General features: G+C 52.1%; 1 long non-coding RNA gene across 2 annotated transcripts in view; it reads right to left on the bottom strand.

Moving 5' to 3' along the window:
• The window catches only part of LOC146858975 (uncharacterized), a 294,899-nt gene that overhangs the window by 31,735 nt on the left and 238,579 nt on the right, over nt 1-24,585 (bottom strand). Inside the window, exon 1 of one of the 2 annotated variants that reach the window (XR_014979717.1) lies at nt 13,432-13,539. The exons of the other annotated variant lie outside the window; for it this stretch is intronic. This is a non-coding gene — a long non-coding RNA (uncharacterized LOC146858975). Of the gene's footprint in view, nt 1-13,431; nt 13,540-24,585 lie in introns of those variants that run through there. 2 annotated transcript variants of the gene reach the window in all.

Here is a 24,585-nt window from a genome sequence, read left to right as displayed (position 1 = left end):
AGTTTACGGCATGGTTTTGGAAGGTATGGTGTGCCGAACTTGGAATCCAATCCTCCTTATCCACCAGCTTCCATCCCCAGACCGATGGACAGACCGTGAGGCTCAACCAGACACTGAAGCAGTATCTCCGGTGTTATGTGGACCAAGCATCCAACGCTTGGGTGGACTGGTTGTGGGTCGCAGAGGTGGCATATAACGATTCCATGAATGCATCCACACAACAAACCCCTTTCTTTCTTTCCGCAGGGTTCCATCCTAGGTTCACACCTTTCTTGCTCCCGCACACTAATCTCAGCGTCCCTGACGTACAAGACAGGCTATCCTCTATCCGTTCAACCCTCACCCAGGCCCGCAAAACACTTCTCGTAGCCAAATCCAGATACAAACATCAGGCAGATAAACGTCGTAGACCCAATCCAGTGTACCACAAGGGGGATAGAGTATGGCTGTCCACAAAATACATCAGATTCAGGCGCCCTAGTGTCTTTAACCCCAAGTTCATAGGCCCGTATCCAGTTGTCAGACACGTGAACCCCGTGGCCGTCCAACTGAAGCTCCCGGCACGTTTGCGCATCCACCCGGTGTTCCACGTCTCCTTGCTCAAACCCTTCCTTGGCCCCATCAGGAGGCGGCTGGCCCCCGTGTGGGTCCACCACGAGTGGGAGTACGTGGTTCAAAGGGTGTTGGACTCCAAGAAGGTGCGAGGAAAACTCTGGTATCTCCTGGCCTGGAAAGGGTATGGGCCGGAAGAAAACTCCTGGGAACCCGCGACGGCGCTCCACGCGGACCGTCTGGTGGGGGCTTTCCATCGCCGGTGTCCGGACAAACCTGGTCCCCCACTCAGCGCCCATTGATGGGTGAGAGGGGATGTGCTGTCACGATCGTACTGGATACCTGCGCCGAGTGTCGAGTCCGTCAGAAACCAGGAAGAACTACAAATCCCAGACTCCCCGGCAGTCCACAAGTCACGCAGTGGGTGTGCCGCGGGAAGTACAAAAACACGACACGCCCTCACGACCAGGCCGATTATTCCCGGACGTATCCAGCCTTGCTGCAGCAGTACGGAGTCTCCTGTGAACTCGCCTTTGTGCCCTGCAGACTGGGATACGACGCTTCGGCTTTTGAATCTCCCGCATTTCCCGAAGTCCGCGACGTTCCACGGAACCGACCGCGGAACGGTTTCCTGTTCTCCGCTCCCGTCTCCTCCGAGAGTCCGGAGAGGAGGCAACCATCTTTGTCCTTCGTCACCCGCGGAGTACCGGAACAGGTACTTCCGTCTTGGCTCTCCTCACCTCCCGGCTCCTCCGCGAGACGAGGCGCAGCGCCAAGAGATACCCAGCGCCCAAGGATTCCGGGCGGAACAACAGAGAGGTAATACTTGTCAGCAGACCTGCCCCAGGATTTCTGGGCTTCCTCAGTCCATGGGTATCGCGCTCCTCGGCTCAAGGATTCGGAGCCTGGCAGTAGTAGCGCCATCATCTACCTATAAGGGCTACCGCGCCTATTGGGCGCCATTGCGTTGAGAGAGGAAGGCCTGCTCCTGGGGCTTACCCTAGACCTCTTTGGTCCCGCTCACCGCTCCCGAAGAACATTCACCAACCCTGGGGGGTGCACCCGCTAGGCGGAACTTACCGGACTCCCGTGTTGGAGATACCTAGCCAGCACAGCGCCCCTTCACTTCACAGCCCCCACACCTCAGTTAGGTGGGAGGAGACGTCAGGTAAGCGACTCACTCTATAGGGGATACACAGAGGGAGGCTCGAACAAGTCGGCTATCACTCATAGTGTGTTTGTTTCCCTTTAGATCTCCGTCCCAGCCGTTCCTGTCTCACTTCCCTCGCTCACCTGCCTCCTCCGTCCGAGTGTGTAATACATCCTCCGGACTAGGGGCAGATGGGAGGTGGACCCAATTTAGCATCAGCGTCATTCTGAGGAGAGGAAACCAGCGGGTACGCGACAGATATATTGATCTATTCACGAACCCTGACAGAGCACGTACAACACGTACGCACAATTCTCCGGCAACTGGAAAGACATGGGTTATACGTCAAATTAGAGAAAAGTATCTTTTATACGACGGCCGTGGAATTCCTAGGACACATCATTACTCCAGCTGGTATCCAAATGGACCACAAGAAGGTGGAAGCCGTCTTGCAGTGGCCATCCCCCACGTCAATGAAACACATACAGAGGTTTTTGGGTTTCGCCAATTATTATCGCAGCTTTGTCGACGGCTTCTCCACGATTGTCACGCCCATCACTCGCTTGCTTCGAAAAGGGGTTCCCTTCTGCTGGAATGACACAGCCGAGCACGCATTCCAGGAATTGAAACAAAGATTCACCACGGCGCCCATCCTGAGACATCCCGACCCTGACCAACCGTTTATCGTTGAAGCCGACGCATCACAAGAGGCACTGGGAGGTGTGTTGTCGCAAAGGGACATTAAGTCAGGATTGCTGCACCCGGTGGCATTCTATTCCAAAATGCTCACACCAGCAGAACGCAACTACACCATCTCTGACCGAGAGTTGTTGGCCATCAAGAAGGCATTCGAGGAGTGGCACCACTATCTGAAGGACGCCAAACATCCGGTAACGATTTACTCGGATCACCGTAATCTACAGTTTCTTCGCTCAGCTCGTGCCCTAACATCCAGACAGTTATGATGGACATTGTTTTTTAATGAATACGACTTTCGTATTACATACCGGCCAGGGAAAGAAAACGCCAAGGCCGATGCACTGTCCCGCCTGGAGGATTCCAATGACTCTGTTGGTGCTTCTGAGCCCTTGCCTGTTATTCCCGAACATTGTTTTCAGGGTGTCATATGGTCTCCCGCATTTCTCTCACTCCTTCATGACGATCTCGCACGAATGGATCCTTCCATCGCGACAACTAAGTACAAAGATGTTACATCACAGAACGGGTTCTGGTACAAGGAGGATAAGTATGTTCTTCCCCTGGCAAAACACCAACAACAGGCCCTGTCCATGTGTCACGATCATCCTCTCTCCAACCACCCGGGCTACCAGAAAACCGTGGACCTTCTAGAGAGAAATTTTTGGTGGCCAACGTTGGAAGAGGATACCAAAAATCATATCGCGTGCTGTGCTTTGTGTGCCCAGGGCAAGAACACGACCGGACCGGTAGTAGGTCTACTACATCCCATCCCTCTTCCGCCTCACTCATGGCATACCATCTCCATGGACTTCGTAGTGGAACTACCGGCTACCGCCTTAGGATATACGACCATTCTTACCATAGGATCACCTCACGAAAATGGCTCATTTCGTCCCCCTGAAGAAGTTACCTTCGGCAGCCGAACTGGCGATTGTTTTTCTACAGAACGTGGTTCGGTTACATGGCATACCATCAGTGGTGATAACAAACCGGGGTGCGCAGTTCGTGTCTCGCTTTTGGAACGAGGTATGCGCTGCCATGAATGTGGATGTTCGTTTGTCGTCTGCATATCACCCGCAGACTGACGGCCAAGCCGAGAGGACCAACCACACCATGGAACAATACCTACGTTGTTTGCTTCTGGCTACCGAAAAATAATGGGGAGAAGTGCTCTGGCTAGTTGAATTTGCCTACAACAACAACAAGCATTCTGCCATCGGCATGTCACCTTTCTTTTGCCTACAGGGTATACACCCAAAAACCATGCCATATGAAGCACCACATGCCAGTCCATTACCCACGGTTCAGGCATACCACGCCAAACTCTGCACCCTCTGACAACAGGCCCGATTTGAATTATCCAAGGCCAAAGAGTACTAAAAGCAGCACGCAGATGTCGGCAGACTACCGGAGCCCACCTACAAAAAAGGCGATAGGGTATGGCTCTCCATCCGCCATCTCAATGTCCACGGGTCCAAGAAACTGTTGCCCCGTTTCGTCGGTCCGTATGTGATTGAGAAAGTGATCAACCGTGTGGCCATGAGACTCTTGCTGCCTCCTCAGATGAAGATGCACCCCGTCTTCCATGTGTCCCTTTTCCACCCTGTCCACCCTGAGTGCGGTGGATCCTCCCCTCCAACCCCAGTTCTGAGGGATGACCACCTTGAATACGAGGTCAGGGCGATTCTGGGTTCCCGCCGTACCAGGGACCGGCTCTTTTACCTAGTGGACTGGAAGGGTTATGGCCCGGAAGAGAGATCCTGGGAACCCTTGTCGCATGTTCGACATGCGCCCCGGTTGGTCCGTGCCTTCCATGTCCGGAATCCACTTAGTCCTCGCCCTGCGGCCCCTGTGTGAGTCTGTTGTGCCGGGAGGGGGTCGTTTCTTGGTGGGGGGTGCTGTCAGGTTTCACGGCTCCCTTGCCTGCTGTTCCCTCTGCTTGCCAGCTACGTATGAATGCATGCGGGACGACATCCTCACTTCCGGCTTGGTCCGTAGCGGTCTAGTCGTTCCCGAATGCACCAGAGCGTCAACAGCGCTTCCGGGGGAATCCGCTTATCAGCGGCGGCTTTTCCCCCGGCCAGCGCTTCGGATTATTGAACCTACCCCCCGACGCTTCCGCGACTCTGTTTCCTGCTGTGTCCGGAACCCCGGAGGATTACCTTTGCCGTTCGCTGTCTTCACGGCGAGTACCAAGCTAGTCCCGCAGCGCTGAAGCGCATTTGGAACTCCGTTGCCATGCTGAAGCGTACTTGCCTTTGCTCACCGCGCCAAAGCGCATTGGGAACTCTGTTGTCGCGCTGAAGCGCATTTGCCTTTGCTCACCGCGCTAAAGCGCATTGGGAACGCTGTGTCGCGCTGAAGCGCATTTACCTTTGCTCACCGCGCCAAAGCGCATTGGGAACTCTGTTGTCGCGCTGAAGCGCATTTGCCTTTGCTCACAGCGCTAAAGCGCATTGGGAACTCTGTTGTCGCGCTGAAGCGCATTTGCCTTTGCTCACCGCGCTAAAGCGCATTGGGAACTCTGTGTCGCGCTGAAGCGCATTTACCTTTGCTAACCGCGCTAAAGCGCTTGTTGGAACACTGCTGCTACGCTGAAGCGCATTCAAAACTTGATCACCGCGCTGGAGCGCACCCAACCCTACTTACCGTGCTGAAGCACCTACAGACAACACACCCAGGGCTGCCAACCCACGGCGCAAGCGCCCCTAGGGTGTACGACACTCCAGTCCGGTTGCATTTTCGACGATCAGGAACTCTTGGTTGTATCGTGGTGTGGATTGGTGCCGTCCTGTATCACTTATTTTACCAGCACGGGCGTGCTTCTATTCCTCAACCGCAGCAAGTACTGCAAGACGGAGGAGTCTCTATTCTTTTGACCTATAGCACAGGAGCGCTTACTGGCCCAGCATAAGCGGTCTGGTAGCGAACATTCTGGAGAAGTCACGGAGGTGAGTGTCGTTCCACATGAGTGCATGGGTTGAATGAACCCGGTCTGCTATGCGGTAGTAACCATTTGCTTGTCTTCCTATACAGTTGGGGGTTCCCTGTCCACCCACACAGAGGGAAATTCACCATTCCACGTGACCCCGTGTCTACCTTATTGGCTACCATCCCAGCTCCCATCCTTGTCCTAGTTTGTAGCACATCCACAGTGGGACAGGGTGGGAATGGGGGCGTTAGCTCCTGCCGTCTCTGCGAGATTTCTCCACTTGTAACAGGTAACTTGTGGGTAACCTGACAGTGGTAGCCTCTAGGTTTGTCTTATTTAGAAATATGATATGGTGTATTGTAATGTTAGCCATTTGTTTTATTTAGTGATGTTGCATGTTTTAAATGTTTACTGTTGAATCTTTGAACATTTTGTTTGTAAACTGTTTATGTCTTTTGGAATGAATAAGTGTTATTCTTTTCATATATTTGAATTAGTGTGAGAAAAAACATAAAATCCTAATGAATGAAAAGGTTAAATAAATAACCAGATCAAACTGTAATTAATTGGTGTTTGACCGTTGCTATAAAGAGACAGCACAGAAGTTAAGCAGCTGTCAGATTCCCCTTCCGTTTTTTCATGAGTTATATGGCGATACCTGACCCTGGTTCTTTGGGCCTAACCCCACTTTTTGGTTTACTTTGTAAAAGTGGCATTTTCAAACACACAATTTAAAAACCACCTTAATTAAAAGGTGTGTTATTAAATTCGGAGTTCAGAGAGTCTAAATTCCATTTCTCCATCTTGTCCCACTAGCAAGTTACACTTGTAAGATGTTAGAAGGCAGCTCCCATGTTAACCTATGGGGCAGACAGCCTTTTAACAGTAAAAAATGAAATGCACAGTATTTCACTATCAGGACATGTATTACACACCAGTACATGTCCCACCTTTAATATAAAAAGAACAATTGATGGACAGAATACATAACAATGTCAAACATTAAATGTTAAATGTTAATCCAGTATTTGTAAAGCGCACAGCTACCCGTAGGCATCCCGGCGCTGGGGGCCGTTGGGAAGATTAAGCGAGCTATTGCCCAGAGTCACATGGTGCTGGGCTGACCTGCCACCGGTGCCGGGGATCGAACCGTGATCCCCCATGTCCGGCGTCAGTCGCCCTGGCCGCTGTGCCACACCTCTTCCCCCCAGTACAGAGATCTGAGCCTAAATCCATTGTTTTTTTGCTCACCATGCCATTCCAGTTTGGACACAGCCATATGCAAATCAGTCAGGACCCTGCACCCAATGGGAACAGTCCAGCCGAACTGCCAGGCCAGGGCCTCCCTGGACTGGAAAAAAGCATCCTAGGACCAGTTTTGGGCTTTCAGCCCACATCAGCCAGGATAGCTTGACTCCAGTGGCATTGTGAGCATGGGACCCACGTCTGGGCATACCCGTCCCACTCGGGGTGACAAATGCAAAAAGAACAATTGATGGACAGAATGCAGAACAATGTCATACATTCACCCCAGTACAGAGATCTGGGCCTAAATCCATCGTTGTTTTGCTCACAATGCCATTCCAGTTTGGAAGCTAGCCTGGCTGATGAAGTGTGATACCCAGAAACCGGTCCCAGGATGCTTGTTTCCGGTTCAGGGAAGACCTGGCTTGGCAGTTCAGGCTGGACTGTTCCCATGAGGCACAGGGTCAAGACTGATTTGCATGTATCTGGGTCTGAACTGAGGTGGTGAAGTGAGCTAAAGAATGGTGATGGATTCAAGCTAGCCTGGCTGATGAAGGGTGTTACCCAGAAACTGGTCCCAGGATGCTTGTTTCTGGTCCAGGGAAGACATGGCTTGGCATTTCGGGCTGGACTGTTCCCATGAGGTACAGGGTCAAGACTGATTTGCATATAGCTGTGTCTGAACTGAGGTGGCGAAGTGAGCTAAAGAACGATGATGGATTCAACCCAGATCTGTGACTGGGGGCGAGTGTCTGAAAAGTTTCAGCGCTCCGTCCATCATCTCCTTGTGTTTGCCACCTTTAATATACACTGCACCCTACCCATGGGGGTACCTTCTGCCTACCTTCGGGGTGTCTTTCATGTAAGAAAAGGGAAGGTACACTTGCCAGGTCGACATGGCAGGTTAAAACTGTGCGTGCAGTGCAGACACTGCAGTGACAGGTCTGAGATACATATACACAAACATTTACAGGGTTACTCAAGTGGGTGGCACAACCAGTGCTGCAAGCCCATGAGTAGCATTTGATTTACAGGCTCTGGCACACTCAGTGCACTTTAACAGGGACTTATCATTAAATCAAATATGCCAATCATGGATAACCAATCAGAATCACAATTTACACAGAGAGCATATGCACTTTAGCACCAATCAGCAGTGGTAAAGTCCAACAAAAACAGGGTCAGAAAAATAAAATAGGTGGGAAAAGGCAAAAAGTTTGAGAATAAACCTGCAAAAAGGGCCAGGTCTAACACTGTCTTTTTATGTGCACAGTCCACATGATGGATGCAGTAACCTGTGGGTTGAAGGATATCTAGGATGTGTGACTATGTGGGCGTGAACCATGTCTCTGTGATAAATAGGGTGTCAAGCTTGTGATAGAAATTCGATGTATGGTGTGTGGGGTTCTGCAGAGCGAGTGTTAATGAGCATGATTTGAAATATGTATTCTGTAGTTTGAGGGTGTGTGGTAGTCCGTGATATGGGCACGTCTAAGTCTATGTGAAGTGCGAATGATATATGAGGGTCTGTGTAGTTGTGTTCATCTGGGTGAGCTTGTAGGTATTGGCTGTATGGATTTCTCATTGATTCACAAGATTTTATCTTATCTGGTAAGTTTTACTTGAGCAAGGGTTCTGGCCTAAAGCCTTATCTGGCCCTAACAGGCCTAAACAGGAAATAACCTTGCCTGTGTCTGTCATTTCCCAGGGGTCACCGCACTCCCCGGGCAATGGGATGTTCTAAAGAGTTAATTGTAGTAGGAAGAAGGCAGGAAATGATATCCTTTGTGAAGTGATGGGAACTACCCTAATGTTGACAGTGAGGAAATCTGCGTATCGTGCAAATGCTTGTACACTGCGAAATTGGGGAGTGTCAGGTGAGGAACTGTGTAATACTCTTAGCAGATTATGCGCAACTAATTAGGTAATGCTCACACCAGATGATAGGAGTACAATTATTAACAGACAAAGAGGAGTTTTGCATGAAGATAGCATTTAATGTATGATCTTTTATGTAAGTAGGTTTCTGAATCATTTGAGTAAAAAAATATCGATTAAAGAGGTGTTTAGCAATGGTGTATGAAATTATATCTCAGCAAAGGTTCGGTTACTGAAGTACAACTAAGGATGGGTGTTTAATTTCCATGGTTTCAATCGAGTCATAGAAATTTAGTATAAAGCTCATGTTGCGACTAAAGAAGATGATATCATAGAAACAGGGTGGAAGAATTCTTGGGGACTCACTAACCTCTGTGGTGTAAGGAATATGTGGGCTACATTTGAACACAGTCATTGTACATAATCTAGGCAACACTAGACAGCATTCTAGGTGTGCTTCTTGTTTTTTGTAGAGAACGAGGGCAGGTTGAGCTTGTGTTCCTGATGATTGCACCAATACTGCCTGTAGATGAACTCCACAGACAAACCTTTATTTTCTACTGGTTTGTGGCAGCTCCTTCCAAGGGGTTTTGGGCTGTCAAATTAATTGGTGGGTTTTGGAACTTTATCTTCTGGTGGGTTGTACCTATTCCACTGTAGGCGAACTCCATAGGCACTTACTTCATCGGTGCTAGGAAGTTGCATCTTCCAGTGGTGGACAGTCAACTAAATCAGTTGGTCTTGGAAGATGTGTTTTTGTGTAGAATATACCTTCACTATTCCAAGTGAAGGCATGTTTGACTCTTAATTACATGGTGTCTTTTGAATCCCAGGATTGCTACATGATCAACTTCTTTCCCTAAACCACCACACCACTGCTCATTTTACACCTCCGCAGCTGAGTTTCCATTTCACCCATGATGAATGAACAAGAACTCATTAAGCCTTTCTTATCTGATTTGAAACTCAAAGTGGGACAGGAAGCAGTTTGGTAGACTCATGTGAACTATACTGCACTAGACAATATGGTATGGAAGATCACAAGAAACCACCAAATGCAGATTGCTAGGCTGGAGGGGACTGTCAATCATCTTGAAGGACTTCTTTTGTACCTCGATATTTCAAGATTTCAACATGAATTAATGCAAATACCTTCTAGTACTCTGTTCACCCTCACATATCTTCACTTGCTTTTTCTTGTTGATTTATATATCCCCACAGAGCAATTGAGTGTTTGTTGACACATTTCTGGAAGCCAAGTCTAACATCACCTTAAATCACAACAATCTCTGCATCATGGGTGTCCATCCATGCCTTCCCCAACCAAGATCCCTCATGAGTAACCAACAGGTTCTAAATGTATTTTAACATTTTTTTGGCCTTACACACTGAGCTGGCTAGAGCTTGAACATAATCATCTATCTGCCTGGACCCATTACAGTAACAGGAATCCTCTTTATCATCTGGAGCCAAAACCACCTCATCTCTTTCGTAGTCAACTTCCCCTTGAATACACCTGCTACAGTGATCAAGACGGATTCCAGCAGTCAGTGGAGCAAATTCAATCTTCCAGCACTCAGCATGTATCAGCAATCTCACCTCCCACCATTTTTTAAAAAAGTTTTAAAACCTTTATTAGTAAGTTCAAGCAAATACAGACAACGACAGATCACGAAAAGGAAGAGCAGGATTATAAATGTGAAACAAAGTGCGCACTTTCTGACCGACGTTACCAAGCTTATCATCCTGCTAGAGCATACCGGAGTAGCCATTTAGACACGCTTTAGTCCATAGAGTCCAACCTGTCTTTTAGCAGTCGGTGCTCAGCTCGAGCAAGTGCAGTCGCCATCTAGCAATAGGTATACAACTGAGCATCCATTAAGGAGGAGGAACAAGAGGGGAGGGAAGGGGGGAGTGGGGGAGACCTCTCTGACAATACCAAAAAAAAGGAAAAAGCTGTTGGGACGCAGGTATAAGAGGGGAACACCTCCACCCCCAGTCAGGCGCCCATCGCACCATGGCAGGGGTTCGGGCCTGATCACTACACTGCTCTTGAACAAACCTTCGCAGGGGTTCCCATATATCCAGGGGCCGTGCTTGCGTGGACATCAAATCCCAGAACTCAGACAATTGTGTGTGGCAGAACGCTGCATCTTTTAGCCAGTCATCTCTAGGCGGCCTACACCTACGGCCCCAGCATATCGCCACGCATCTCTTCTCCAGCAGCAACATCATAGCAGCAAGTCGTCTGACGCTTTTAGGAAAAGGTTTAACATAGCCTAGCAGGTCAACCAACGGGGGTGCGCTCCACTCTGTGTTCCCAGCATTACATCTAAAACATCAAACACACGCCCCTAGAAATTTGCAACCTCCCAGCACTCCCATGCGAGGTGCATGAATGAGGCCTCGGGCGCCCCGCATCGCACACAGCGTGCCTTCGCACTCAGCCCCACCCTGCACAACAACAACGGGGTTCTATAAAGTCTGTGGAGAAATTTGAAGTGGACTAATCTAAGTCTATAGTTGGGCGACATATCCCTGGATTGCACGCAACAGTAGGTCTACAGACCCTCCTCAAACAGGGCACTCCTCCCAAGCTGCCTGGGCCAGGTGCACAGGGTAGTCCCGCTGCATACCTGTGTACAGACGTGTTATAAGTTTACGGGGTGAGGGATTTGACAAAAATGATTCCAAGACATGAAACGTTGGTGACGCCACCGGAAATTAGGCGAATCTCGCCTGTACGGCCGCCCACACAATAGGTCATCCTGTCCAGGAGTCCCGTATGCTCATCTTCCAAAGCGACGTCAAGGCCTATAAATACCCCATCTGGAAATGCCTGACCCATCGTTTGCACCTGTAGCTTGTGCAGCTGCAGACAGACTACCGCCCCCCCCCTCCCACGAAGAGCAGCTCCGGGTGTCCCGTTAGCGGCACTGAGGGCACAAATCGGGAGTCCAAGCCGACCCACGGGCAGAGCATCTGCCATGCCCACACCATGCTGCCAATCGTGTCTATCCCAGCCCGCGAGCGGCTCCGCGATCGGAACATCACCATATGCAGCGGAGTCGGGTCTGCCGGGTCACACTCAGGGGCCGCATGCGCCAGGAACGGCGTCAGAAAAATCCAGTGAAACGCGAATTGCGCTTGGGTGCAGGAATTATACAATTCCATATCTGGCGCTCTCAGGCCTCCCTGCTTGAACGGGAGCGTGAGAATTTCCCAGGTGGCCCGTGGCTGCCCACCCACCCATGCCAGGGAAATCAAATTAGAGCGGAGTCGCTTCTTGAATTCAACTGTAAGAGGTAGTGGGAGATTGACAAAGGTGTAAAGAAACTTGGGCAGTATCACCATCTTCGCGATGGGAAGTCACCCCGTTAGCGAAAGAGGAATCGCCCTCCAGTGGGGAAGCCGGCTCTCAAACCAGGCTGCCATAGTTGTATCGCCACAGTTCCTCATGGTCCCTGCTAATCCAGATTCCCAAGTTTTCACGGAGAGTCAACCCATTTTAGAGGGAATTCTGACTGAAATGCAACCGTTACTGCTGTAAGTGGGAAGATGATAGATTTCCCCCAGTTTATGGTGATACCTGAGAGGCCGCCAAACCTAATGATCTCCAGTATAGGGGATCAAGATTATCCGCGGGGTGCCAGACGTAGAGAGTCACATCATCTGCATACATTGATTCAAGGAGCAACCGGGGCGTGAAATCAAATCCTCTCCTCACGTGGAACTGTCGCAACCGGGCCGCTAGCTGCTCCATCGTGACAGCAAAGAGGAGGGGTGCCCCGGGCAACTCCAACCGGGGGGGAGGCGACACCATTGAGCCGCAGTCTAGCCAAGGTGGAGGTGTAGAGCAACGCTATCTTTTTGAGGAACGCAGGACTCAGGCCGATTCGGGCGAGCAATGATAAGAGATAAGGCCACTCCAGCATATCAAACGCTTTGGTTGCGTCGAGGAACACTGCTGCCGCAGGGAGGGCAAGATCGACCCCGTGCATCACAGCGGAGAGGGTGCGGAGATTGTGGGCAGTGCACCAACCCGGGACGAAGCTGTATTGATCCAGCCGAAGGATCGTGGGGAGCAAGGGGAGCAGACGCGAGAATTTTACTATCAATATTAATCATTGATAGAGGCCTGTAGGAGTTGCACAATAGTGGCTGCTTATCTGGTTTGAGTATGGTCACGAGAAGCGCTTCATGAAGGGAGAGGGGGATGGCGCCCTGTTCCAATGAGTCCTTGTACATGTTAAGAAGATGGGGCGCGAGCAGCGGTGCAAACTCCTTATAAAAGGTTGAGGTGAGCCCGTGCAGCCCTGGAGCTTTGTAGCCGGGCATAGTCCAGCTACACCAGAGATCCTCTAAAATGGGTCCTTCCCATAGAGTTGCTTCCATCTTCTTCTTTCTTGTCTGTCTAGAGATGGGGGAGCCAAATACAGCATAATGCAGCCCGGCTTATTGGCCATTGAAGTGACGAGAATGAAGAGCTGGCATGAGTCAAACACTACCATTCATCTTGTGCTTCTGAACGTCAGGCTAGACCCATCACCAGGCAACAGCTAGCCATCTTCCATAGGTCTCCACCGCCTCATCTGCCTCTGTCATGCACAATCCAGATTGCTACTTACATGTAGCAATCTGAGTATACTCTGACTCATTGGTCGCTGCATCTACCCCCAACCTCCCTTAACTATGTCGCCTGGACCCTACATCTTATGGATTTCCCCCCTGGAACCCATTTTTCAAACAATCTCATATTAGATGCCGAGATGACTCTGCGTGGTGTTTGTTTATTGGCATTGTCCCGAGTATCTACGTGGCCCCACCTGGGTTCTGGTCCCGCTTGCTCTAACTTTTGGCCCTCCATAAGACACTTTTCATCCACTGCCGGTCTACCAGAACTGATCTGCTTCCCTGCCCCCTGTTATTTTTTCCTCCCCTCCCTTCCCTTCTTCCTCTTGTCAAGAATCGGTACCTGAGTCTGGTGAATCCACAGGAGCAGAAGGGCTGAAGTTCTGTTGGTGTATAGTTCCCAACTCCCCGACACCTTTGAACCAGAATACTCTCTGAACTCAGAAACGGGGGGTAAAGGGGAATGGGAAAATAACAAGAGAGACTGCCACTTTGGTGCCTTCGCTGCTATCCCTCAGGGGAATATCTGCACCTGTAATGACAAGCACAGAATTACTACGTCCTGAACCCCTCAGAGAACCTAATAAATAAACATCACATTAAACATCTCATTTACCTGTCTGATAGTGGATTTAGCCTCTCTCTATTCAGTTAGAAATCTAATGCAACACTTTCTTTCTGGAGTTCAGTAAATAAACATTTGAATTGTCCTGTTGATATAATCCAAATGATTAAACTGTCTTTCTCCTTCTTTTTTAGGTATTCCTACTGAAATGGAAGTAGCCTTTGAGGTTGGTAAGTATAATATATATATATATATATATTTCTACATACATTCTAGTTGCGATGGTTTTAGAATTACTCTGCTTGCAGATATACTTTTGCAGGGGTTTTATATGCAGCAAATCTGGTAGTACACTCTTTTTTTAAAATTATTTATTTATTTCTTTATTATCAATTGCTTGAACTGACATACATCCTCATGCGCCTACAACCCTGAGGCCGGCTGTTATACCACCACACATCACAGCAGTCCGACAGCTTATCCCACATCCAGGAGGCCGGGCATCGCTGCACCCCGAGTTAATCCCGCTGTGAGGTCTTACATCATTATAGCAGTATGTCTCAGCCTCTGTGTACTTCCCCATCGGGGAACAGTCGTTTTCCCCCCCCCCACTAATCACATCAAACTCCCCCAACACCCTCCCCATGCCCCCACCTCCCCAACATTTAGGCGTCCGAACAGATCTTTTCCAGCAATGCCAGTCCCGGTGTCTCCCAGCTCAAGCGGTCTACCCATACTCCACCCTCTGGTGCCTGCCAGCCCCAGATCACCCCCGCATCGTTATCCCCCATCTCCCCGCCCCTCTCTTCCTACTGCCCCCTTCCAGTAAGTGTAGTTCCTGGCTGTTTGCTCACTAGTCGGCTCTCCAGGTGACCAGCGGTCACCCCTCATGTAGCCGACTGCGCTACCGCCCCTTGTTCCCCCTCAGCTCCCGACTCCGTGCCCCTCTCCGATGGCGCCTCCTTCCCCCTGAGGCGTTTCTGCGTATAGGCCCCAGAAATTTTTCGGTCGACTACGCGGCGGGAGAAGCTCACTAAATACCTCTGTCTGCGTGCAGCAATACAGCACGTCCCGGGCCCACTGTTCTACTGTGGGTAATGGCCCCCTCATCCAACACATTGCCACCCGTCGCTTAGCCACCAGCAGCCCCATGTCAACCATCTTTCGAACGGCTCTAGGCAGCTTCTTCGAATAGCCCAGCAGAGCTACTGCCGGGTCCGGGTTTAATTCTAGTTCCATCAGTCCCCCCAGTTTGTGGAAAATGTCATGCCAAAACCTATAGACCTCCGGGCATGCCCAGGCCAAATGGATAAAGTCTGCCGTGGTGTGTCCGCATTCTCACACGTAGCCTCCTCTCGCAGACCATAACGGTGTAGTCTGGCCGGTGTATAATATACTCTATTTATATACTTGAAATGAAGTAACCTGTGCCTCCCATGGAGCGATATCCTACGTGTGCCATCGCGGCAATACCGCCACATGTCATCGTCTATAACCATCCCCAGGTCCTGTTGCCAGGCCAGCTGAGCCTTGGGGTATCTGTGTATGCGTTGCTCCATAGCTATCCTATAAAGTCGAGATATGAGCCTGCGAGGGCTCTTGTTCTTTATGATATAAGTTAATTCCAGCACCTCCAGAGGCTCTGCCATATTGTCCCCCAGTAGTTGCCGCAACGCCCCCCTGACTGTATGAAATTGGAAACACTGCAGCACCGACGGGGCTTCTGCCCCCGCCGCCACCTCTTCCCACGTTATCACTGTCTCCTCCACAAACATGTCTCCCATCACGTGCAGGCCAAGTTCTTGCATGGCCCTCACCACGCCCCTATCCCTGCAGGGAGTCAACCATCGCGCCCACTCCACTGGCATCGCCGGGGAATACAGTAATGCCCCAGCCGTGTTCCGTAATATACTATCCCAAGCGTGCCTCGTGGAGTTCAGGGAGTCCAAGTAGCCTGTGCGGCGGTCGGGCGTTTCAAATAGAGTCGCCGGTAACTGGAGGGGATCCGCAAACAACCTCTCCAATATAAGATACGGTACCAATTCCTCCCCGTGGATCCAGCTGTGTGCCTGTGCTCCCTGAGCCACCCGATAGTACAATTCAAAATCCGGCGCCCCAAGTCCTCCCATATGGCACGGCAATGTGAGCACCTGACAGCTGACTCGGGCCTGTTTGCCCGCCCATGCCAACTTCAATAGAGACCTACGGAGCCTATCAAAAAATACCCGTGGCAGCACCATAGGTATATTAATAAACAGAAAGAGGAAGCGAGGCAGCACCACCATCTTCATAATTGATATCCTGCCAACCAGGGAGAGTGGGAGGCCGATCCAAATCTCCACGTCATCCTCCAGTTTATCTATCGCCCTGCCATAATTTTCCCTCATTAAGATTTCCGGATCCGTGTGGAGCCGTATTCCCAAATATCTGATCGATTCGTCCGTCCATTGCAACGGGTACTCCATCTCAAAGGGTGTCGTAGAGGGGGTGAGCGGAAAGGCAATGGACTTAGTCCAGTTCACCTGCAGGCCCGAGAGGGCACCGAAGTGCACCACTTCTCGCAGCACCGATGCCAAATTACTTTCTGGGTCGCGCACGTACAGCAGGGTATCATCTGCATACGTGGATACTACTATTTTATAGGTGGGGAAATTCACCCCCGCAGGCCATGATATTCACGCAAAGCACAGGGTAACGGTTCGGCCACCAGAGCATACAGTATCGGCGACAGCGGGCAGCCCTGGCGCGTCACCCTGGAGATGTGTATAGCCTCGGTAACGTGCCCCCCTAGACGTTTCCGTGCGTTGGGCGCCGTGTACAGGACCCCCATTATTCGGAGGAATACCGGACCCAGGCCCATTTTGGTTAACACCTGACTCATGAAAGGCCATTCCACTGAATCGAACGCCTTCTCCATGTCTAGAAACACCGCAAGTGCTTTAGTGTCCCTGCGGACATGCTGCATGGTGCCGAAAACCGTTCGAAGATTATAGGTTAAATTCCTACCTGGCATGAAGCCCGCTTGCTCCGGAGCCACAAGCTCCGGCATCAGCAGCGCAAGGCGCGTAGCCAATATTTTCGCGTATATCTTAGTGTCAACATTGAGTAACGACAGGGGCCTATAGGAACTGCACTCCTCCAGGGGCTTCCCCGGCTTAGGGATGGCGACCAATAATGCCTCACTCATGGATTTCGGCATGTGGCCCGTGTCGCACATGTCATCGAACAGCTGCGAAAGATATGGGAGGAGAATATCCGCGAAGTTTTTATAGAAGGCAGCCGTCAAGCCGTCCGTCCCCGGCGCACTGTTCGCGCGCATGCCCGCCAGGGCTTCGAGAATTTCATCCCTCTGTATGGGGAGGGCCAGAAATTCCCTACGAGCATTGGAGAGAAAGGGCATTTTAATGTGGTCCAAATATTCCAGAATCTCTTCGTCCATCCCCGTCTGTCGAGAAGCATATAATGCCGCATAGTATGCCCTAAAGCAATCTGCAATTTCCGCCTCCCCAGTCAACATCTCCCCCGCATCCGAGCGGACCTCAGTTACGTTAGCTTTACTCCTTCTCGCCTTCAATAAATTCACCAAGACCGCGCCCGGCCTCTCCCCCTCCCCGTAGACCCTAGCCATGGCGTATTTCCCCAAATGTTTGACCTCCGCATCAGCGGCCTCGTGGTACTCCTCCAGTAGAGTCTTCAGTTCCTCAGTGGCCCCGTCTCCCCCACCCCCCAACTGTCTGGCCTCAACCTCCCCCAGTCGACGCTCCAGAGTCGCCAATCTCTTGCGGATATCGCGTAACACCCCTGAATGCTTAGCCATAGCCACCCCTCTGATATAGACTTTGAACGTTTCCCAGACTGTCTGGAAGCTGTCAACTGAACCCACGTTAGTGTCAAAAAAGGTAGCTATAGCTTCCGCCAGTTCTTCCTTAAAAAGGGGGTCCAGTAACGAGTAGGGGGGAACCGCCACGTGAACGGCGGTATTGTTTTCCTGGGCGTGTCAATAGTCAGTAAGATAGGGGAATGGTCAGACAACGTCCGCGGCAGCACCCGGCACAGGCCGATCCGCGGGATGAGCGTCAACGACGCAAGCCAGTAGTCTATGCGTGTGTGCAGACTATGGTAGGCAGAATAGTGCGTAAAGCCCCCGACCGTAGGGTAAAGCGTCCTCCATACATCAGAGTGCGCCATCGTATCATTGTCCTGCGCAACATCATGGCTGCAGCCGCGGGCGCCCGAGCGGGTCCCCCCGATCTATCCAAGCGCGGGTCCATAACTACATTAAGATCACCTCCCCACGGTATCTGCATTTCTCCGCAGCCCCTCACAGTGTCGGCTAGTTTACTATAGAAGTCAGGACAGTCAAAATTAGGGCCGTAGACATTGACTAACAATAGGTCCAGTCCTCTGCCCTGGCAGCGGGAAATCACTTACCTGCCCCCCCCATCTGCGGCGAGTAGCTGCGCTGCAAGGTCAGACTTTGGGTTCCACCAGGTGAGGACCCCTCTAGCGTGTGTGGTAAACCCAGCCGCATGTATATTCCCTCTCAGCCCCCCATTTCGTAACATGGGACTGTGATTCGGTAGGTGCGTCTCCTGCAGAAAGGCTACATCAATGTCATGTCTGCGTAGATATTGCAAGACTTTACGCATTTTGCGATGGTCGTTCAATCCTCTGACATTCCAAGTCAAGACTCGAATAGGGCTGGGTGACCCTAGCGGGACAGTAGTTCTAACCTTTGGCTTCATAGTTACTATGTAGTTGCATCGGTCTCACGGTGTGTATTGAGTCTCCAGGCATCCGCCCTCTCCCCTCTCCTATCCGTCGGACTAACCTCTGAACAAACAACCAACCACCCTTCCCCTCCCCCCTCCCACAGCTGACCTCCCCCAACTCAGCCACGCTGGATCTCACTTGGAGATGACCCCCACCTCCCTCTCCCCACCCTCTCAACATAGATCCCCGCAAAAAATGTGTAATACACGCGGAGGTAGCTCCGTACAGAGGAATATATACAAAATACGCTCAATACCGAGCCCTCCCCTCCGCGCACAGAGCAAGGGTAAATTCCCCCACCGCTAGGGGAGAAATGGTCAAGTATCCGCTGCCCTGCACCTTCGGCCCACAGAGTAGAGGTTCCCGGTGTTCAATGCAGTCTCTCCGCCGTCGCAACCCTGTACCAGACCGCAACCCCGCCCGCGGGACCCACCCCGCTTAGATCAGCCCTTTTCACTTTTCACGCAGGGCCTCTCCCAGCCATACCCCTCGCACATCAAACTGGTGGCACCCGCACTCCCCCGATGGTCCAGCCTATGTTACTGCGCCCTAGAGTCTCGCATACCAGCTTGCCCCCAATGTGTCACCTCCTCGGCATGCCGCAGGCCCAGCGCGCACCCATCACCTACTCGTGTTAGTCCTGCTGCTCCAAGGAGCTCTCGGTCTCCTCCTCTCCTGGGCTCCGCGCTGGGCCGCACCTCTTCTCCCTGCTCCAGTCCTTCAATGCCTTCTGCAAGGCCTTGGGGTCAAGAAAGATGTGAGTCTTCCCTTGCCGATTAACACGCAGTCTTGCAGGGTAGAGCATCGCGTAGTCCAGGCCCTGCTCACGCAGTTGCTTTTTAATCGGGACGAACTGCCGTCTGGCTTCCTGGACTCTCGCAGTAAAGTCTGGATACAGCGAGATAGAGGACCCCTCATACTGGAGCGACTGCTTTTCCCTCGCTACCCTGAGTGCAGCATCTCTGTCCCTGTAGTTCAACAACTTGGCGATGATCGGCCGCGGCGGCGCCCCCGTCGCCGGCCTAGGTCCCAGGGATCTGTGCGCTCTCTCCACCACAAACATAGTCGAGAAAGTTTCCGAGCCCAGCAGCCCTGTCAACAGTTTTTCCACAAATAGCTCCATTTTGCCCATGGGCATCGTCTCCGGCAGGCCTGTGATGCGCAGATTACAGCGTCGCGCTCGGGCCTCCAGGTCCTCAGTTTTATCCTGCAGTACCTGCATAACACGCCCTAGTTTTTTGTGTTCAGTATCCAACGAGGTCTGCGTGGTCTCCACCTCTGCCAATCTCTCCTCAGCTTGATCCAGGCGCTCCGCATGTTTATCAAGTCGCTCCCCCATGCGGTCCATGCGATAGGAGAGGGCATCTATCTTTGCCCCAAGGGAGGTGATTCCCGACTGAAGGCCCTTTTCCATCGAAAGCAGGAGGCTGCGGATGTCGTGGGCGTCGTCAGGGGGGGCAGTCGCGCCCCCCGCCGCCCCCTCTCCCACTTCCTGGGCCCTAGGGCGCTGTTGCTCGAACGAGAGTTTCGCCTGCATTTTGTCGGACTTGCCCATCGTGCCACCTCTCGTTCTTGGGCGTCTTCCGCCTATCGCACCGCTGCGCCCCCGTGACCGGGAGCCTCACGATGGCACCCGGGGCGCGTTATCCCAAAGTGCCACTGCTCAAATCGCGATCCTCAACCCGCTTGACGCAGGCACCAGTGTCTCCAGCTGCGGGGCGCCTCCCTCTTCACGTCTCCCAGCGCTGCTCCAACCGCTCAAGGGCCCAGGCGCCCGCAGTGCACAAGGCCTCCTCCGCAGGTGCACTCCTATAAGCCCCGGCTAGCCAAGTAGAACGACGCGATCCTCACCTCCATCCCCAGCAGGCACTGCAGTCGATCTCGCCAAGCTGCCCCTCCTGTGCACCGGTGTCACCAGCAGCCAGTAGAGTGACCCTGCTCTCCGGCTATGCCCTGCGACCAGACCATCCACCAGCCGGCTCGCCACCAACAAAGCAGCCCCGCGATGTTGTGCAGCGTCCTGAACCGACAGCAGGCCCCACGTGGCTCCCAGGCGCTGCCCCCGCCGCCGCCAAACACCCGGTGTGGCCCTCCGCGCGTCCCAGCAACTGTCGGGACAGGAGCCTTCAAGGATGCGGCTGTCGTCCCCACGGCCGCTGCGGCGGACCAGCACTTCGCGGCCGCCTACCGCCGCAGCGTGTCTCAGGATGCAGTGATAAAAGGAAAGTCACAGAAGGCAGGTACCGCCGCTGTGTGTCTCACCCCCGTTTCCACTCCTGTAGTCAGGCCCTAGGGGTTGTCTCTGCTGGCACCCTCCGCCGCACCTCCGCCTTCGCCGCAATCAGGCCGCCCGGACCTCAGCCGGCCGAGCCTCCTGCCTTCCGTCTCGCCAGGGGGCGTCGACACCCCCCCAGCAGTGTCTCTCCAGCCTGGCGGCCCCCCGCCGCAGCTGCTGACTCAATGGAGGAGCCGCACCTCCAGCGCTCCGGCACTCCCAGTCGGCGGCGCCGCACGCAGAGCGACGTCGCCGGGCCTGCTCAGCACGCAAGGTCGGGGATCAGGGGCCTGTCCGTCTCAGTTTTCCAGCACCGATAATCTGGCGCCCAGCACTCTCCGCTCCCGCCAGGCTCGCTCCGACTCGCCTCCGCTCTGCTCGCCGTTCAGTACAGGTCAGGTACGGTCGCTAAACACGGTGTGGGCAGGATAAATTTAGGATAATAGGCTCTGTGCGCCGGAGCCCAAGGCTCAAGCCGCCATTCTCGCCGCGAGCCAAGCTCCGCCCCCCTAAATCTGGTAGTACACTCTTATTCAATAGTTCAGGCAAGAAACTAATGTAGAGGAGTTAGCAAGTAATACTCTTCTAAACAAACTTTAAAGTCTTTGTTCGTCTCAGTCCTTTCCTTGGGTGTGGAGCACAGCGAGTCAATAAATAGAAATGTTGCCCCTTTTTATTATTGGCGATTCTGTCCTTCTAGTGATAAAAGATAAGCAGTCATTAGCTGGACTGTTCCATAAACTAAGTCTGAGCGCTACTCTTTTAATTAACTGGTATCCTTCTGAAGAAAACTGCCCCTATGGAAATGTCTACGCAAGGACTGGCGCTGAATTCAAACTACTTCAGGAAATAAATAACCTGACCAGCGGTAACTCTACTCTGCGATGCTTCAAAAGCCTCAAACACCTCACTGCTTACTGGAACTCAGAAAAAATTCAATTTACTGAAGAGAAAAATCTTGTCACCGAGGAGCGCAGTTCACTACAAGCCTCCTCTGAAAATATGACAGTTGAAGTGCACAGAGCTGCTGAAGCGCGCGAGCAAGAACTGAGCGGCTGTCAGGCTGGAGGGAGGAAAAACATTAGAACGCTAACTCCCAGTGCCTGTCCTCCATGTTGGGTGTTCCCTGCCTGATGAGGCGTCTTGCCACCAATTCTCTCCATGTAAAGGGTGAAAGCGCTAGCCTGAAAACCCTCCCAACATACGATCTGGATATTTTTGCACTGAACTAGGGACAATCTGATCAGACCTGACAGTCTCTACTGGGGTCCTGATCCCCTTTGTTTGATTATGCAACTGTAACTAACGTAACCATGCAAATCTGCTATCTTTGTTATTCCCTACTGCGGAAACCTGAGCGACATGGCTGATGCCCGGTGGAGCTGCTAGACAGCTATAGAAGAGATTGGCCCTGGTTCACCCCCTCGACCATCACCTACCCAGCCGGACATTAGGCATAGTTCTTCTCGTCCCCCCTTTTTGTCTCCCTTCGACCCCTCCCTCCAACAAAACTACTGTTAACTTTGTTCTTTTTCCTGTGTTCATCCTATGCTCTTGTAACGGATGTAATTTGTAACTTGTAACGCAACAATCCTCATGTAAAGCGCTCTGATACCTCCGGGTCTAGCCAGCGCTATATAAAACTCTTCAAATAAAGAAATAAATACCACGAATTACACCAATCACCTCCTCTACGGAGAATGCTTAGTCTAAATACCTGCGATGGGCGTCACTGAGCCAGACCAGCTCAGTCGAATCCAAGAAGGAAATTAGATCCGCAGGTACCCCCGGCTGGTGCGAGGCATATAACAAGGTATAAAATGCCATCATTTCGGCCTGAACTGCTTCCTCCCCAACCGCTAATTCGTCCTCCCCCGTGCGCAACTCACTGATGTATTCGTTGGCCCACGGCTTCCGAAGCAGTCCTGCAAGGGTCTTGCTGGCTCTATCACCCTCACCGTACCGACGAGCTCGCGCCTCCTTCCCCAGATAATGTGTCTCCCTTAGTGCAGCCTCCTCAAATTCTTCCATCTTTGACTTGAGCTGTGCGAGGTTAGGGAGTCGATTAGTATCAAAGTATTCCTGCTCCAGCAACCGTATCTCGCTTTCAAAGTGCCTTAAGTCCCCTCGAAGAGGGCGAAGGATGCCGGCCTGTTTAGCAATGCATTTACCCCAATGACTGTTTTAAATGCTTCCCATAACGTGGATGGGGAATCTACCGAACCCTCATTGAGCTCAAAGTATTCCGTTATAGCAATTTCGATGTCCTCCCGAATGACCTGGTCTCGGAGAGCTCCATCAGGGAGTCTCCAGCTAAATGACCTACTCGGCGCATCAGGCAATGCAAATTCCAGTAACACTGGGGCGTGATCCGAAAGGGTGCGGGCGAGATGTGTGCAGTGTCTAACCCAGGTATCCACATCGTGGCAGATGAGCCAATAATCTATTTTGGACCATGTAGGGCCCGCAGTAGAAACACAGGTGCCCTCACAACTATGTGGGTGGAGCCGACGCCAGACATCAGTCACGCCGTAGTCTTCCATCTACACCTGGAGTTGCGCCACAGCCTGCGGATGGGGCCAACGCAATCCTCCCAATCCGTCCCTGTCAGGATTAAGCACCACGTTGAAATCCCCAGCCCACAGCTCTGCAACCGGGCCCAAAGATTCCACAAGCCTCCACACTTCACTAAAAATCTGGGGGTCATTGTTGTTTGGCCCATACATCGAGACCAGTCTAACGGGGCGCCCACCCAGTATTCCCGAGACCATAACATAGCGACACATTGGATCCAGGATAGTATCGCGCGTGTGCCAAGGTAGACCCCTTCTAAGGATGATGGCTGTGCCCCTCTCGTAACTAGAGTAAACTGCAATACACTTTTCACCCATCCAGCCCGCGCGCAAGCGCGAGTACGTGTCCCACATCAGGTGTACCTCCAGCAGAAAGCATATATCCGCCCCATGGCGATTCAGCAGCGCTGCTACAAGACGCACCTTTCTGCAATCATTCAAGCCCCACACACTCCAGGTGACAGCTTTGAGAGTGCGCTTAGTGTTAGAGTTGTCAGCCATTACCACAGCACCTCAAACGAGAGCAATGAGGGAGACAGGGGGAGAAAAAACTCACATCTGTAGTAGCTGGGCCAGAGAGGGGGAAAAAGAGGGGGAGGGAGGAAGACAAGGGGAAAACAAACAAGAAACATCACATTCAGTGCAACCACCACCCACCCAACCCACCCCCCTCCCACAACAGCCGCCCAACTAGGCCGAAGAGCATCCATCCACACCCAACCAGGCCACCAGGGGCCAATAGCATATTGCAACATGAGACTCATCCCGGGGGGGGGGGAGGTTGCGCCAGGAAGCTCGGCGTATCCCAGCCTAAAGAGCTGGCTCGCCGGGCAGGAGCCCATAGAAGGCTCACAATATCAATCAGGCGGTCATCCAACGCAGTACCCATTTGGCTCAGATTACCCGAAAATGCAAGTGCCCATGGGGCATGAATCAAGTGACAAACCAATTAAATGGTAGTGCCCTTATGAACTCGTCTAACAAAGTGGGGCTGCCGCACAATGATCAGTCGTTCTCGTTTAGCGTGTCTCCTCCCAGCTGATCGTTATCCATGGTGGCAGCCGGCTTTGGACGCTTAAGATTACAGGCTAACTTGGTAGCCAGCTTGGGGTCCGTGAAGTAGGATGTCTTTCCGGAGTGAAAAACCTGCAATTTCACTGGGTATAGTAGAGAGTACTTAATGACCTGCTGCTGCAGCATCCACTTGATGGTCACAAATTCACGACGGGCCGCCTGGACCGACAGTGTGAGGTCCGGAAAAAATGAGACAACATTGTCCTGATGTCTGGTGTCTTGCAGGACGCAGGCCCT

Source organism: Triturus cristatus, chromosome 3_2, assembly GCF_964204655.1.
Source record: "Triturus cristatus chromosome 3_2, aTriCri1.1, whole genome shotgun sequence".
NCBI classification, from domain to species: Eukaryota; Metazoa; Chordata; class Amphibia; order Caudata; family Salamandridae; genus Triturus; species Triturus cristatus.
This window is presented reverse-complemented; position numbering and strand designations above follow the sequence as displayed.